The 17,409-nt window shown below is 37.3% G+C and overlaps 1 protein-coding gene across 1 annotated transcript in view; it reads left to right on the top strand.

Moving 5' to 3' along the window:
* The first annotated feature begins 1,102 nt into the window (after positions 1–1,102).
* Positions 1,103–17,409, top strand: part of LOC134538606 (facilitated trehalose transporter Tret1-like) — a 32,744-nt gene continuing 16,437 nt past the window's right edge. The window contains exon 1 of the mRNA XM_063380034.1: positions 1,103–1,232. The gene's annotated coding sequence lies outside the window, so the exon portion shown is untranslated. The remainder of the gene's footprint in view (positions 1,233–17,409) is intronic.

The following is a 17,409-nucleotide window of genomic DNA, read 5'->3' as shown; positions in this document are numbered from 1 at the left end:
TGGCGAGGGGAGAATTCAGAATTTAAAAACGTGCTTTTGTGGCATAATTAATAAACATGAAACATTGTTAATTAATAATTTTACAAAGATTACAGATTATAAATATTCCAACCTTGATTTCTGATAGTAGTGGCTTTTTTCAAAAGAAGGTAAACCAATAAACAAATTTTTTATATATACCTTTAACACTTTATCCCCCCCCCCCTTTTTTCCGGCTCAATGTTGTGAAATTACAGGCTATACCTATATATACATATGTGTGTGTGTTGAATGTGTGTTTGTGTATACACACACATTTTAATTACGTTTGTGGCCAGCGATAAGTGGCACTCGTCACGATCGCAGCAAACAACAAAGCTTGTGTCATTGTTACAAATTTAAGGCTATATTATAGCCAAATTAATGTTACAACTGTATTAAAAAAAAACACTTCGAGCTACATTAAAAACCGGTCAAATTTAAATTATCTACTAGCTCAAATCCATTGAAAACATAAAAAAAAATTATATAAATTTTATTTGGGTTTAGATTAGGTAGTTAAAGTAATCATGGGTATCAATTTTTTCTTTTCTTTAATGGAAAACAAACCAGTTTATAATTTAAAAATTTGCTGATGATCGCTCTTTGTACAAACTGTAAACGTTAGTTAACTTATTTTCCTGTGCACACTCACGCAAAATAGCTTAAATGTGGTGTCATAAACAATGGAAAAGTTTTATAAACAATAGTATCAAAAGAAAATTTTTTATTTTATTTTAAACGTATAACTTTATTCAGAGCCTGATAATGCTGTTTGTTACCTGCTAGTATACGAGACGCAAATTTTTTCAGTTCTTACCCGCACCACTTTCTTATTTAATTTTTTGAGTAGTTGTAACCGAATCAAACGATGATACGCGTGTTTGTCAAACACACGCGTGCCATTTTATTGGCGGGACCGAGAGTGCAGAGTGCAAATAGTTTTCCGTGTGGCCGACAGAGGCAGACACCGACCGGTGGGAAGGCAAGGAGCGGAAAACAGGTTGTACAACTGTGAAAAAGCAATAGGGAAAAAAGCCATGGCTGCATTCCCATTCTTCGTCCAGTACCTTATAGTGTCTCCTTGCGGAAGCTTGCTGTGATGTAACGGAGTAAACCTTAACTCTGGTGCGGGGCTCTTTGTCTACGGTTATAATGAATATAGTTTTGCTTGTTCGCAGACGTTGCCCGGATGCCGTCTGAAAAGTTTTAAGGTAAGACAAAACATTTTTATAATCCTAAGTATAGTATCAAAAAATAATAGTAGCTGCTCACTGTCATTATAATATCTAACCATCTCAAGTCACGAATTTCCAGGGTATTTAAATTCTAACAACTCTGCCTAGTTTTTTTTTGTTCCAGGTACGAAATGTTTTTTTTTTATTTGAAATCGGTATTTAACATTTATAAAACTCATATCTCGCATTGTTACATTTGGTTTGGAAAAACTGCGAAAAGAAATAGGCCTACTCTGTTAGCGTATATCATTATATAGCGTTTGTTAATAACAATGTTTTCATGAATCGTCATTGTTGTGGTTTGAAAATGTTATACCACCTGCAGCCTATGCCATTGTTTAGGTTCCTAGATCATCAATGTCGTGTGCAATTTAACCTAGTTGCATGAATGAGTAGAGTAGAAAATATCGATTACGTAATATAGCCTACTCAAAGTTAAATGAGTTAAAAGTCACATTTCCTCTTGGTTTTAATAATTTTAAAAGCTCAACATACATGATCACGAAATACTTTTTTTTATTTGATATGTAGTTTGGCATGTACCTAAACATACAGTTATTCCCTAGCGTTTAGAAACGTTTGCCTATTTCAAACCTTACCCATATAGCTAACGTTCGACACGATTGTGGCGACAGAGGGACATAATTTTCGAACGCGAAAGACTTTCCGATTGTAAAAGATTATTTTTTACATCGGGTCGCGGAGGTATTAGAATTTTATTTTCGAATGATTATTAGACTGTTGCATTGGCACACGTAGTGATTATTGTGAATGTACGTTAAATTTCTATAAAGCACATTTCTCTCAAAAGTGTGTCTATAAAAACGTTTTAAAATTGATTGCTGTCGTGTATGTGTGAATAACCAGAATCATTTCATGTAAAATCGTTTATTTCTGTCTGTCGCGTGATTATAAACCACATGTTCACAATAATATTAGATTTTTTGCTGTGGCATCGCTTCCGTTGCGCTCTTGTGATTTCAACATTATAGTAAAATTTTAAGGTGTTTGTATTTACGTACGCGCGTTAAAAGTTATAATTTTCTATTTAAAACACTGAACTATTTTGTAATGTATTGTAACAAAAATTAATTAAATTATTACTCACTATTCATTATTAATACAAACATGTGCATAAAATTAATCATTTAATTTAGAAAAATATTAACCAAATAAATTTTAAATAATAATGAAAATCAATAAATATGATGTATGTTTAATCTAATTTATTTATTTTAATTATTTACTAAATAGTAATATAATAATTTATGATGCAAATAAATTATACACACGTAACATAACTTCACTTACCTAAATACACCTGAAAAATTGTATAAACACAATTACTATCACTAATATTAACAATAAAGACATGTTTCTTATTACAGGGACCAGTATTCAATATCAAGCACATATATAATTTTATTTGTATGTAGCCTTTTCTCAGCCCGACAATTTTTGTTGCATGCTGCCCTCGAATCGTAAAAATTCATTCTCATAATTTATTCATAACGTATCTAAAAAGTATAACTTCAAAAAAGCATGCAAACTGTATTTAAAAAAATGTTCTTCTAAAACTACGAGAACAGTTACAAATATGCAACCCGGATCCATACATCCTCATAATGACGTAACCTGCGTGTTTTTAAATTGAAGTTTACTAGCGTGGTGTAAATAATCACACGGTGAATTTTTAAATTTAATTATCACATGATATAATAAAGTCGTGATAATCTATCTTGAAATAGTGACTGATTGTCATGGAATAGATCAATTATTTTATGTGTGTAGTACAAAGTAGTATTGGTAGAAATGGAATAGCTCACCATAAAATGGTTGCACTTGGTTGTGAAAAAATGTGGTTTTATTGTTATATCTCCGGCTTCCGTCATCGTAACGAGATAAAACATATACAAGTTTTTAATTAAAATCACACACTTTTAAACACAAAAAAAAGTTTCATCAAAATCGGTGTGCTTCTCAAACAAACAAACAAACAGACAGACATATGTTCAATAATATAAAAATTCAATAAAAATAATTTACTAATAAAATATTTTAATTCAAACAATTTTAATTTCAATAGTAAAAATATTATATATATGATACCAAATGCCAAACGTCCGCCGAAAAAAAAATCTCACGTCAGTGCAGCCAACAACACATTTTTTTTTTCCTCTCTCCCAGATTTTATCTCGGTGTTGTTAGCTTTTTATGTCGTATTTCCGTACGTAAAGCAATGGCAAACTCTTGGAAAAAATTCCAGCTTCGTAACTATATTGTTTGGACGTGAGTTTTAACACCCGCAATGTTATAATGAGAAACGTAAACATCGAACAGTTAGCGAATAAAAATAAACTTCGCAGGCTTGTGTTCTGATAACAATCGGCTGGCACAACCTACCACAAATCTGTTCCGTCGGTCTGTGAAAAGTACGAGCTTGCCAAACTTTTTTAACAACGGTCCGCAGGATGGAATTTTTTTGTCCATCAGATTGACAGCAAGTCAAGTTACTGACGGACGGATGACGGGGCAGATAGAAGAAACGGGCTGTTGTAATCCAGGCTTAAGCGATCACGTTCATTGATGACCAGTTAGGGTTACAACACAGAACCATTCGATTTTCCCGAACATTTGCTAATACGTTACGTACGAGAACAACTACATAAATAACAAACCATATAACAGTCAATTTCTGAGAGACTTTCCTTGTTCGGAGGCAGAGTCGAACCGGACTCGTGCCACTTTAGGCCGGGTGTTTATAAATTACGTAAGAAACGCAATCGTGTTACAGTTAAGTTACGAACTTTACAACGAAGAATTGAAGAGATCTTCGTTATTTTAATTAATTGTATCATCGAAGAAAAATTCCATATATTTCGAATTTCGTGTTTTGTATTCAGGATAAACAACCACGTGGAAGGAAGAAGAATTTTTTTAAATATAGACCTAACAAGTTTTTGAATGTTTGTATTGTTAACCAAGATTATTCTTGTGGGCTCATGTTCAAAGTAAGTCGACTTTGTACCTATAAATTTACGAATATCCCTGGCTAATTTTGTAACCAGAGCTCATCGTAAATTTACGGTGAAAATTTTTGACAGCGTACCGCAAGAAAACAACGATCGCTTATAAACGCATTTAGGTAGCAGGACATTACCAACAGGCTACTATGTCTTGAACCTGTAAAACTGTATACACAAATTTCTTTTTCTGGGCTCCTTTGGACAATCTATTTTATTTCGTACAGAATTTTAAATATGTATTTGATGAAGTCGTTTATAAATTTTTATTTACTTTTACTGTGCAGAAGTTTCAATTAGTTAAAACGCGATGCGGTATGATAACAAAAGAAATATATCTGCAACTTCAAACTTTATCAGAACAATTCCCTTCAAATAATGAAGTCTGAAACGCAAGAAGATGGAAGTTGTCCGATGCTTGTGTTGCTTGTGAACATCTCAGCTCTGGATGCGAACTAGTCAGCCCGGAGGCACAGTCATCAAACGGGCATAGCCTCGCAACTGGGGGGCTTGTGAAATGTCGCTCTGGTTGTGGAGAGCGCCCTTGTTTTGTCGATAGTATTAGAGAAAAGCACGGCACGCCACGCAGGCGGGAAACCCGACAACTCTCACCCCTACCGCCTACTCACAGGGCGGTGTTCCAAGACATGTTGGTGAGGCAGCAAGGACACAACTGTAACTTAACTCGCAGACCGTATTACGGAACGTGTCCAAAACCAATCCCTGTTAGGTAACGAAAAAGCAACCGTTTTAATAAACTGTGCCCTGCGCGAGGCTAGAAACTGATTTCAATGCATTCTAGCGGACGTTTGGCAACCATCGATACATTTTCTACGCCGAATATCCTAACATCGTGCGATTTACATTGTGTAATTTTAAATTTCTTAAGAACTTTTAAAGTCGCGATTATTTCTTGCTACGACCATTAAAAGTGTAGAAAATGTATTCCAGGATAAATTTCGCTAACATATTTCATTTGGCACACCAGCACGCTTGCTACGTCCCCAGATTATCATTAAAAAAAAAAAATGACTGCATGCGAGTTAATGGCGCCAGATGCGGTTCAGCCATCTGGACGAAATCGACGAGGGGGGTGGGGGGAGGGGGGGCAGTGAGCTCTGCGCATGCGCGCAATTTCGGTAACAGAACGGCAACGGACATGCGGGAAGCCTAAGATGTTCCATCAAGCTCTGTCCCTGCCCGAACACGCCCGAACATTCACCTTCGGCCAACCTCTGGGATTTGTTTTATTTATTGCGCAGGGAAAAAATGTATTCAAATATATTAGTAGTGGTCGGTTAGGTTAGCTTCATTAAAGCACTTTAAAACACTATGGACGGTTAGTTAGGCTGCATTAAAATAAACAGAGAAATATAAATAAATAAATATATATATATATATATATATATATATATATATATAAACAAATCCCGAGGTCGGCCGAAGGTGAATATTCGGGCGCGTTCGGGCAGGGGCAGAACTCGATGTACATGTTAGGCTTCCCACGGGCAGGACACCAACGAGACCAGGGACCGGCGCGCGTCAGAGTCACCTGATGACGCGGAGCGAAGCACCGCGTGACGAGGTCATGTGGTCTCATGGTATAAGGAAAGAGAGAAGTGGTCTCGGACCGGTCCCGCTGCCGTCAGCGGAGCGCAGCTACACGTGCCCGGCTGCAGGTAGCGCGTCCGCTACAAGAGTCTAGCGGCGGCACCGCTACTTCCTGCAACTGGCTGCAAACGCCGCGCCGCTCACGCTCGTTCCGGGACCGGCGGCGACAAGAGTCTAGCGGCGGCACCGCTACTTCCTGCAACTGGCTGCAAACGCCGCGCCGCTCACGCTCGTTCCGGGACCGGCGGCGACAAGAGTCTAGCGGCGGCACCGCTACTTCCTGCAACTGGCTGCAAACGCCGCGCCGCTCACGCTCGTTCCGGGACCGGCGGCGACAAGAGTCTAGCGGCGGCACCGCTACTTCCTGCAACTGGCTGCAAACGCCGCGCCGCTCACGCTCGTTCCGGGACCGGCGGCGACAAGAGTCTAGCGGCGGCACCGCTACTTCCTGCAACTGGCTGCAAACGCCGCGCCGCTCACGCTCGTTCCGGGACCGGCGGCGCGATCCCGCAACGGGAAGCCGTCTTTTCACTGACGAGAGAGCAAAACGTCCGATCGTCATCTTTTTTTTTTTTGTTCATTGTAAATAAATATGGAGGTGTTAAAAGGAAAGACCATAAACAAGGCAACGGTATTTGTAATTGTTTTTAGAGGAAAATACCTAATTGAAGACTCGTACTTCGTGGATTTGTATATTTTTCATACCGTATAAAATCCAGGAAGTCTTTGTCTTCCACAAATATTCTCGGGACGCCTCGTATTCCCTTGTAATTTTACGCAACTTTTAATTTTCAGGTAAAGACATGATAACTAATGGTCAATTAGGTTAGGTTAGCTACATTATAAATACTTTAAAACATTTTGGACGGTTAATTGGGTTAGGATAGCTACATTGAAGATACTATGATATCATGTAAACTTTTCCTGGCGCTGGATAGCTACATATTAAAAAGTTATTTGCTAAGCAACCATAAAATGATTTTACAGTATTTTTAATGTAGCTATACTTACCTAATATAACCAACCATCCACTAAACAGTCTGTGTGGCTTTTTTATACTGGAGAGAAAAAACGCGCGCGTAAAAATAAAAAATAAAACATCCAGGGGGTAGGCCCTCCCGATCGGCCAACTTCGGAAAGGCTCGGCATTTGCAGCCAGTTGCAGGAAGTAGCGGTGCTGCCGCTAGACTCTTGTCCGCTCCGCGCGTGGGGCCGCGGAGTGCAACCCCCGCCGCCGCGCCGATGACGTGGCCGGGTGTCGCCTGCGGTGGCCGCCGTCCGTGGCGGATGGCGCGAACCAAAAGCTCGCAAAGACAAAGGGAAACCTAATTTCATCCAGATAAGCAGTACTTGAATTATGTTCCTTGTCGAGAATCAGCTCGGGGTTTGGTATTTCTTTTTTTTTTTTCTTTTTGACGTGGCAACGTCTAATAAATCGATGAACGCTTGCTGCACGCATGGAAAAAGAGTCCCGTTACGCTGTGTCCCGTTACGCTCGATGTGCGCTTGCGCCGCATCTGTCTCTCTTCCACTCGATTGGAACAACCATCGATTTGACTTTTTCGAGGCACATTAAACTCGAAACACTCCCATTCGTTTCCTACTTTTCCTATCATCGTCCTATCCTTAACAGAATAACACGGATTGGAAGAAGTTAAATAGCAAACATGTCTAAAGTTACACTTAAAATAATCTCTTCGTTAAAGTAATAAACATATTTGAATTAATGAGTGCAAATAAAAGTAAATTTTTTAATTAAATTGTGGATTTCATTTCACTCCTTCTTTGTATCCATACAAAACAGTGATAATTCAATAAAAATGATTCAATTTTATTTATAAAAGTATGCAATCATTTCATCAATGTTTTGTTATGACGTTGTCACGTTAAACCATCGTCCGTAAACAGACTTTACAGACAACCAATTTTTATTTTCTTCATGTCTTTTATTTTCTTCTATCGGACGCGTTTCACTATATAGTTTGAAATTTCGCTCTGGTAATCAAATTATTCGATAGTCAACGTAGCTGCTCTCTAGCGACGGGTGCGGAAACCACGTGCGATTCGCGTCCAGAAATTTAGTTGAAAAACCACAACTTGCGCATTTTTATTTGAAAAAATTCCACGATGAATTTCGCGTACCGAGTTCCGCATTATAAAGTGTATTTGCAACATGGGAACACGCGAATTTGCTCGTTACCGAGGTTAGAGGATACACATCATTGGCGAACACTGAAAGACACACTCGCGTTTTTTCTTCTTTCTTTTGCTCGTAATTGGTTTTAATCGAGCACTAATTCTAAAATTATAACACGATACCTATTTTGCATGGTTTGTTCTCTCACCAGTATCTTCAAAAGATGTTCACTAAGTGTAACATAATAGGCGTAAAATTTCGTGCGAAGAATTATAATTATTATCACTTGCGCAACATTTTACACACATTATAAGTAGGTATTACACTTAGCGAATACCTGTTGAAAATATTAGCGACAGGAGGTATCGTAGAAGTTCGTAAATATCCCTACAATAATATTAATAACGATATATTTCTTTAAAAAATCAACATGGCTTGTGAGACTAAGTCTTAAGGGCGATACTAGCACCCGCATCACTCCCAACTTCGCCTCTACGTGCCACCGAACTGCCATGTAGTCTTATAGTCGGTACAAGCACCTTTGTGGGACGTTTGGCAGTGAACCTGTAATTTTAAGGAGGGATATTTATGACCAAGTCTCCCGGGTCATCCCTATACCACTTACGACATTGCGTTCAGAATTTTTCATGCCTAAAAAAAACGCTAGTAAAAACACCCGATTTAGCCTCTTCTACTGTCCAAAAAAATTAAAATGTTAAATTGAAGCCATGGAACGAAACGTGTAAATATAAGTCCAATAGTTATTAAATACTATTCGTTATCAGACACTTTTCAAACAAAACTTGAGCGGTTTTTTTTTTAAGTTTCGTGCTAGCACATGGTTCGGCGACCCAGACAAGCGAGCTCCCTCCCTTTTAAGGGGCGTATCTGTGTCTGCGAGGAGGGGATGATAAGCGCGACGCTCGCTGATGCTTCTAGCGCAGTGTCGCTTCTGGACTGGCGCGCAGTCTTCTCGCTCTGCACACAGTATGTGGGCTCAAGTAGGTGTGGGGCTTAAATAATTTCGTGATTTCATCATTATACTAAATTCACAATAATACTTAAGTTACACTGTGTATTAAAATGTTTATGTAAATTTAATAAGTCTTTATGGGATGAATTTTTAGAAACTTAATGGGCAAATCTTATGTTAACCCTATAGCATGGACTTAAAGCATGTAAACGTGTTGTATATAGTTTTTTATTAATAGATTTTGTATAACCTTGATCTTTTATTACTTATTTTTTGTAAATCTTTCAGAAAACAATTTTAAAATATAGTTTTTCACGAAAATGGTTTATAAAATCCAAATTTGTTTTATTTATGAATTTTGTTGAAAAAGATTTAACACATTCATGTCAAATGCACACACAAATGATTATTTTAAAACTGTATACATCATGATTAAATGGTACAGTTTACATAAAAATTGGTATTTGAGTTTCTACAAATTAATATATGTGTGTGCGTGTGTGTTAAGTTTATAAACAATTAACAATAGTTGTATAACGAATTTATTAAAGGCAAAGAGGTAAAAACTAAATTATGTCAGCAAAGTAGTTTAGGGTTCTACCCTCTTAAGTGGGATTAGACACCGCCATATGTTCAACTATAACGTGCGGTTACACATAGGGCCGTATTAATAAAGTGGAGGAAAAGCTTTTACTTGTACAATGTAGAGCAAATACTTCTAGGTATATTAATAAAAAAACGAAAGAAAACCTTTCACTTTTGTAGTAAAAGCAAAACCTCGTAGTGTAGACGATTTGCTCAAAGCTGAAGTAAAAGGGAATTAATAAAGTGTACGTTTTACTCAAAGCTTAGAGCAAATGCTTCACAAATAATACATGTTCAGTTGCAGACTCGACAGTGAAGTAAAAGGACATGTAAGGACGCTATGGCCAAGTTAGTAGTAGTGAAGAATGTCAAACATTATAAGACTCGTGTGAACACGCACACTGATGACTTCAAAAGCTTATTTCGTTTTGAAGAAAATAATGTTGAGTGGCTATCGAATTATTTTTTAGGAGATATTACTGAAAGTCGAGGAGGTGCGCTTTCCTCATCTCAAAAAATGAATATATGTTTGCGGTATCTCGTGGATCCAGGTTATCGAAAAGGAATTGGTGAAGAACTTGGAGTGTCACAAGGAACGGTATCGTTAACTGTGCGTGATGTTGTGGAACGCATTGTTGCCAAGGTTGACAACTGGATAAAGTTTCCCTCCACTGAATATCCCTCCTCGAGGCAAAGGATCATGACAAAGTAAGTATCGCTTTCCAACAGCAATTGGCGTGATAGATTGTACACATGTAGGGATTCTGAAACCAAAACTCCATGGTGATGAATACATCAGTAGGAAAGGCAAACCTACATTAAATGTACAAGCTACTTGGGTTGCTAGAGAAATGTTTACAAGTGTAGACGTGAGTTGGCCCGGATCCGTGCATGATGCAAGAATTTGGAAAAATTCGAAAATCAGACAAGTTATGAGTAGATCACAGAATGCAGTGCTGATTGCTGATGATGGCTACGGAATTGAGCCCTGGTTGATGACTCCCTTCACAAATCCAGTTGATGATGCAGGTAGGAAATACAATGTACTTCTGAAAAAGGAAAGGGTTTTCATAGACAGGTGTTTCGGGCAACTAAAGCGGTGTTTTACGATTTTGCAATATATTTGTCGGGCAAAACTTGCGAATGCGAATGTACCAAAAATTATAGTGGCGTGTTTTGTATTGCATAACGTTGCTAAAAGTTTGAATGACTCAGAATTTGACCCAGATGAAACTACCCCTGACGAAGACGTTTTCAATTAGGCATATGGTGAAGGTGCAGATGTAAATAGACTTGCTCTACGGCATCAAGGACAACAGATAAGAAAAAATGTGGCAGCAATAATTGAACAATTTATGTAAGCGAACCAGGGAAAAACTGATTTTATTGCAAAGAAAGTACAGAAAACGTATAATTGGAATTAATTTTCAATACAAATAATACTCTTTGTTATTGTTACATAAGTGAACTGAAATCTGTTGATTAGCGTAGTGAATTACTTAGTTCGTTAAATCGTAGTAAGATTTGTTTTCGTCAATTACAATTTTATTTTGCTGACAATGAAATGAGTCACCGTCCTTTTGTTGTTTTATTAAGTTGCTGTAATATTCGGTCTGCACTTTTGTTAATTGATATTGTTGGAGTAATACCAAGCGCTGCAACTCCTTCGTAGATAAATTCCTTGTTTCGTCACTTTCGTATTTTTCAAGAGGTGATCTTCGTGGCTTCATTGTTGCTTTGCATGGAGGGGGCTAATAGGGTGACGCCTCAAGTGAGGATGATGCTACTGCACCTTTTGAGATTTGTCCCATTACTCCGCATTCCAGTGACCCTGTTACAAACAATTTTGCATTACGATCACTACCTCTCAAATAAATACACGGACATACAAACAAGTTAAAAGTTAGCTTTGGTGATCTGTCGCTGATATCTTCAAATTTCTCTTTATGTGACAGTTAAAAAATAATAATAGGACCAGCTATAAAGAAAATAACTGAACAAAGTTAACAATATTTAGCAAGTAAAAGTGTTTAAATGTAAAAAAAGAAAAACTTTACTAACATGTTGAGTTGTATTATAATATGACTGCAATCTTAAAACTGCCACAACCATTTGAAGTGTAATGTTGTTTTTCAATAAAGTTATAGTGTTCTTAAAAGATTTTCCACTTTTTGAAGATAATTTGGTAGCAACAGTTGTGTCATTTATTCACATCGCTCATAAAACAGCACTTTATTTAAATCCATAATTAAATTATTTTTTATGGTCACTATAGTGTATGTACACACTAATAGTAGACTACAGCTAGCATGGAACCCAAACGCCACGACATCTCTCAACTCAATTGTACTTGGATCTTAGAAGTAATTAAACATTTTACACATATACGCCTTTATGTACCTTCAATTCTCGATTTGGTTGGATTTGTGTCTGCCTGCAGTGCTATCATCATCTCTTCTCCCCAATCGACGAGTTTGATTCTTTTGTTTCCGGTTTTCTTTACATCGGTTTTCTTCTTCAGACGTGTTTTCATGTTGTTTACTTTATTCATTAATGACTGCGAATCCAGGTTCTTTCCAAAAAGTCCATTGTATTTCTTCAAAACACTCGCAATTGCTGCATCTTTCTTTTCCTTAATTTGTGGAGCTTATGATTCTGACAAAATGACCGGACAAACTCGAAGTTGTTCAGCAATAAATTTCAGCTCGTCGCTACGCAATACACTACTATTTTCCGTCTCGCTTTCACTGCTTGAAGACATTTGTTGCACACGATCTACAAATACTATGAACCAAACAACCTCGCGTCACACGAAACCAGTCTTGACTGACTAAACGAGGTATATTTATACAACCAACAAACTGCCGCGTCATGCTGTGACTCACCGTGAGTGTAGATTATTTACTCTTTTGCAGAAGCATTTCCTTGCAAGTAAAAGGTATTCATTATTAAAACGGATGGAAGGATTTGCTTTTCCTTCTACCTTTTACTTTTAGCAAAACCTTTTCCTTGCTACCTTTACCTTTTTTAGTATTTATTTATTTTTATTAATACAGCCCATTTTCTGAACATGTTTCGTTCAAGGCCATTTCTCATCTAACCTAAACAGGTTTGCAAAGTAGTTCAGTAGTTCATAACGACATCTCTTCTACATGAGCCTCTGATTGGCTGTTGAGTGTTGAGAGTATAAAAGTTCTTTGTGAAAAATGCAAGATAGAGAATGGTCCTGGACAATTTCGTGTAAATATTTTACTGACTGTAAGAAAAAAAAAATAACAGATAAATATTTTATTTTATTTTAAAATTGATGCTGATGGTAATTCTCTAACAGAGGTGCACTTGATAAAATAAAGAGGATTCACAACACATTCATTCGATGGCCACATACAATCGGTTTTGGAGTTGAACAGACTTTATACCAACTTCCATGTAACCGTATACTTTCGCGTTTGTAAACGTGTTACTTAAACCTGTTCACCTGGAGTAGTTCGGCGTTCCGTGTAACCGCGCCTTTATAGTTGCAAGATCTAGGACGCACCCAGCCCAGTGAAGTAGTACAAGAGTCTAGCGACAGGAATGCTACTTGCTGCAACTGGTTGCAAATGCCGAGCCTTCCCGAAGTTGGCCGATCGAGAGCGCCAAATCCCTGCATTTTTTAATTTTTATTTTCACATGCACTTTTTTTTCTCTCCAGTCCACACACGCTGCTTCTTGGATAAGTGCGCGTGCATTTTACTAAATATTTCATTTTTTTTCAGTTGTTACAGTGAGTGTTAAGCTATGAGTAACTGTAAGCTATTTTATGTGAAGAATGTGGACAAAGGTTATTATTATTATAAAAAAATCTTCGCCATCACGTGTTGACGAAACATCCCGGGAAAGTTGACTACGTATCTTTTTGAGAGAACAGGAAAAAAAGTTGTGAATTTAAGTGCAAATGTTGCGATAGACAATTTAATCATTTTCGTAATCTAAGCTACCATGAACGGAAATATCAGTGTGGAGATTGTTTCCAAAAACAGTTTCAAGTCCTCATTATGTGAGTTCAGACCTAATACGAAAACATCATAGCGATGGCAACTTCTGGATCATCTGGAATCGGAGTACATTGCTGGTGTCAATTTCTAGTGTTCTTCTGTCGAATATTTTGTGAAACGGAAGCAAAATGTAAAAAAGGAAACTTTTTCCAGGTATGTGAAACGGCGTGCTGACAGTTCTGTTAGGTATGTCATAGTTAAGGCTATTACATGTGACAAAGTACCGGTCAGAGGCACCTTAAAAATCAGGGCGGTAATAAAATCTATATGGGACATGTCATGCAAGCATACAAGTAATCGAATCTGAAGGCGAAATGTGTAAAATTATTTACATTTCAACACACGTGGGCCAACAAAATGATATAGACCATCTCAGTCTCTCTGATTCGGAAAAAAATTTAATTTAGCAACAGACCTTGCCTATAAGATTTCATTCCAAGCCATTCTAGACAAGATACACGATTCAAAACTAGAAAGAATTCACCTCATAACCAGAAAAGACTTATACAATATCGAGCAGTGTTACAATTTATGTGCCACTTCTGTGAGAGACAGAGACGATGGTATTAGTGTGGAGGCGTGGGTTAACGAGAACGAGGTAAGTACAAGTGATATTTCGTGTTATTATTTTGTCTTAATTATTATGAACAATGCTTAGTGTGACTTATTGAAAAAAAAAGTGGCAGAGACTATTTGTATCGATGGTACCGATGGTCTTAACAATTACGAGTTCGAACTGATTACATTACTTGTTTTATATTACGTAAGTCAGGGCTTTCCTTCACATTTCTAATATCAAATAGAGCAAATCAACATGTACTATCAATTTTTTGAGTATATAAAAAAGACGCTGGAGTAATATCCCCCAAAGTTTTTATGTCTGATATGGGCTGACTCATTCTTCAGTGCATGGGTTTTAACCATGGAGCCACCGACTATGAGACTTTACTGTTTGTTCATGGCACGTGTACAGGGTCTGGCAAAAAAACTGTCAAAAGTTAACGGTAGAGTAAAACAGGCCGAAGTCTACAAGCTCTTGCGATAATTTTTGCAAGAACGGGACTCTGTTGAATTTGAAATTATGCTCCCTGTGGTAATAAACCAGCTGAATAGGGATAATACAAAGCTGAATTTGGGCATATTTCAGTGAGAATTACGTGAAAAATATGTATTCTTGTGCATACAGTTTCAGGCTGAATAGTGGCATCAGAACAAACATGCATAAATAATGTATGCATAGAACATTAGAATATATCAATTTGCAAGGAAAGACTGGAAGACGTTTGGAAAAAGCGATTTTTGCTATAATGAACTTCATAATGAACAAGATTTTTGACAAGCTATTTGTTTTAACTAAAGGTAAAGTCACCAGTAAACTTATTAATATACGCAGCATAGAGCATCTATACATCTGCACATGGACGTGACTATCGAAGAAGACAATGGCTGGAAAGTTTCATCCCCATCCGATGTAAAATAATTGTATCACATCAAAGAAAACAGATTGAACTGCCCCGAAAGTACCACATGCATGCATAAATTTAATATACTTGCACGTATTTGGATTCCACTATTAAATGGAACATGTGCAAGTATATCCATCTGATATGTCAACAGAAAATGTTCAAGCACGTGCTTCCACTAGCGATGGCAATTTATGTATTTATTTAGCAAATGACTTCTCGAATTTACTGAAAAGGATGATATTGTTGCTGAACTCAGCAAAAAAAAAAATGTACTTTCTTTAATATAAGTGGTGAACAAGTCAAACTTGAAGAAGATATTCATGAAATAATTAAAGGTATTTTCACTCAAATGGAAATTAGGCGGTACACTTCAGACATGAAAACAACTCTAGCTGCAGTTCGTTCGCGGAATGGATGTCTTTCAATCAGTCAGTAGGTCGTTCCGGGAAGAGAACAACTGAAACGAAATATAGTGCCACAAAGAAGACTGTTTTAACAAAACGAAGAAACGTGATTCGTCGTGCTGGTATCTCGAAACCAAATGAAACAGAGATATAATTACTGCACTACAACTAACATTTGTATTTCATTTGAAGTGTCAAACCTAACTTAATCTCAATTTAGTAATTGGAATATGTTCAGTGGTATTGTTCGGACTTTGTGACTTATGTCCTTGTTGTGTGAAGTGTTACTTGTGCCCCTTTTGGCGTGTTGTATAAACAGTTCAGCAAGATGGCGGTAAGCATGCAGTCGGGTCGTTTGATTTGTATTTGGCTATCGTTTCGTTGTCAGAGTTGTATTCACTAAATCAGACTTTTAATATTTATGGTCCTCTGGAAGAAATTCGTTGAAACAAAGAACAGGTATGTTAGTATTTATTATATAATTTAATCACTTTGTTAATAATGTACAGTGAATTCATCTTAATTAAATCTTATAGTTATTATTTTAAGGTCTAAACATCACAAATTATAACTATCCATTTGTATAGGATAACCAATAAGCTTTACTTCGGTACACATTTCCAAGGTTCATATTCCAACTTGGTTGATAAATTTTTTTGTTTTGTGATTAAAGCCACGTGTTTAATGGATTTCATTTACATGCATATCCTATATAATAAATGTGTACCTAATACTGCAAACTTTTATTTCTATGTCATTTATTGGATCATTATTATTTTTTTTTTTTTGCTAAAAAGACAAAATAGGCTTTAAAACATTTTTAAAATTTGTTTTGTCTTAGCGTGTAAAGCCTGTGTTAAGTAGTGCAAACATTTAATATGTAAGTTTTTCATAATATTGTTTCAAGTTTCAACTTTCTTTTAAAGTGATGATCTAAATTTTATTCATTTTTAAATACAACTTTAGAAAGGGGAAAAAATATATATATATTTTAATAAATTTTTAGCACACTGGTCAGTGTTTAACGAAGTTGAGTAAATTGAAATTGAAAATACCTACGGTATGGTGTGTCGCATGTATGGCATGCACGCCATTGCGCTCGCTCCAGGGCCGAGCGAGCCGCTGGCCCCCGGAACGAGCGTGAGCGGCGCGGCATTTACAGCGAGTAGCATTCCTGCCTGCAGACTCTTGTTGTGATGGTAGCCGCCACATGCGTCGCAGACGATGGCGGGCGGGAGTGGCACAACCAGTTCTGGAGAAACCGGTTCCTAGGCCACGCTAGTGTGACCGCAAGATAGCCTCGACGGCCTCTGCTCTAGCCGACAGATGTGTGCTTTCACCACATTCTCTCTTGCTCAGTCGCGTCTGCCTGGCGTGTCGGAGCTGACTGGGCGGCAGCAGCGATTGGATCACGTGACCTGTGACGTAAGGTGCTGAAGGTGCGGAGTGGATCCGTCCGACCGGAGCTGGCGAACTTGAACTTCCGAGGTCATACAGCACCATCAGCATCCGACGTCGTGAACAATATTCGCCAATGAGAAGCATGACGAGTACAAAAAATAATCGCGTAACATCGCGCAAAAAAATCGCTATCCCTTAGAGGTGTTGATTTTTTTAAGTTTTTATCAATTCGTCTTGGGCACCATTTTCTTGTATTTGTTTTCCGTTAAATTGCTTCGAAACTGAAAACGGAAGGACCCGTAATTGTAACACAAATATACATGAAGTATACATGAAAATAATACGTTTTACTCAAATATATATTAAAATCTTACTAATACTTCTATGAAATGAATCGAAATTACTCTAATACATATCAATATTAATCTCTATTTTGTGTGAACGATTAAACCAAGATAAAATACCTAGAACAGTTTACCCTGCTGCCCTCTGTGTATTACCACGTAAGCCAGCAGT

This window comes from Bacillus rossius, chromosome 13 (assembly GCF_032445375.1).
Source record: "Bacillus rossius redtenbacheri isolate Brsri chromosome 13, Brsri_v3, whole genome shotgun sequence".
NCBI classification, from domain to species: domain Eukaryota; kingdom Metazoa; phylum Arthropoda; class Insecta; order Phasmatodea; family Bacillidae; genus Bacillus; species Bacillus rossius.
The sequence above is the reverse complement of the archived record's forward strand: the minus strand, read 5'-3'. Positions and strand labels throughout refer to the sequence as shown.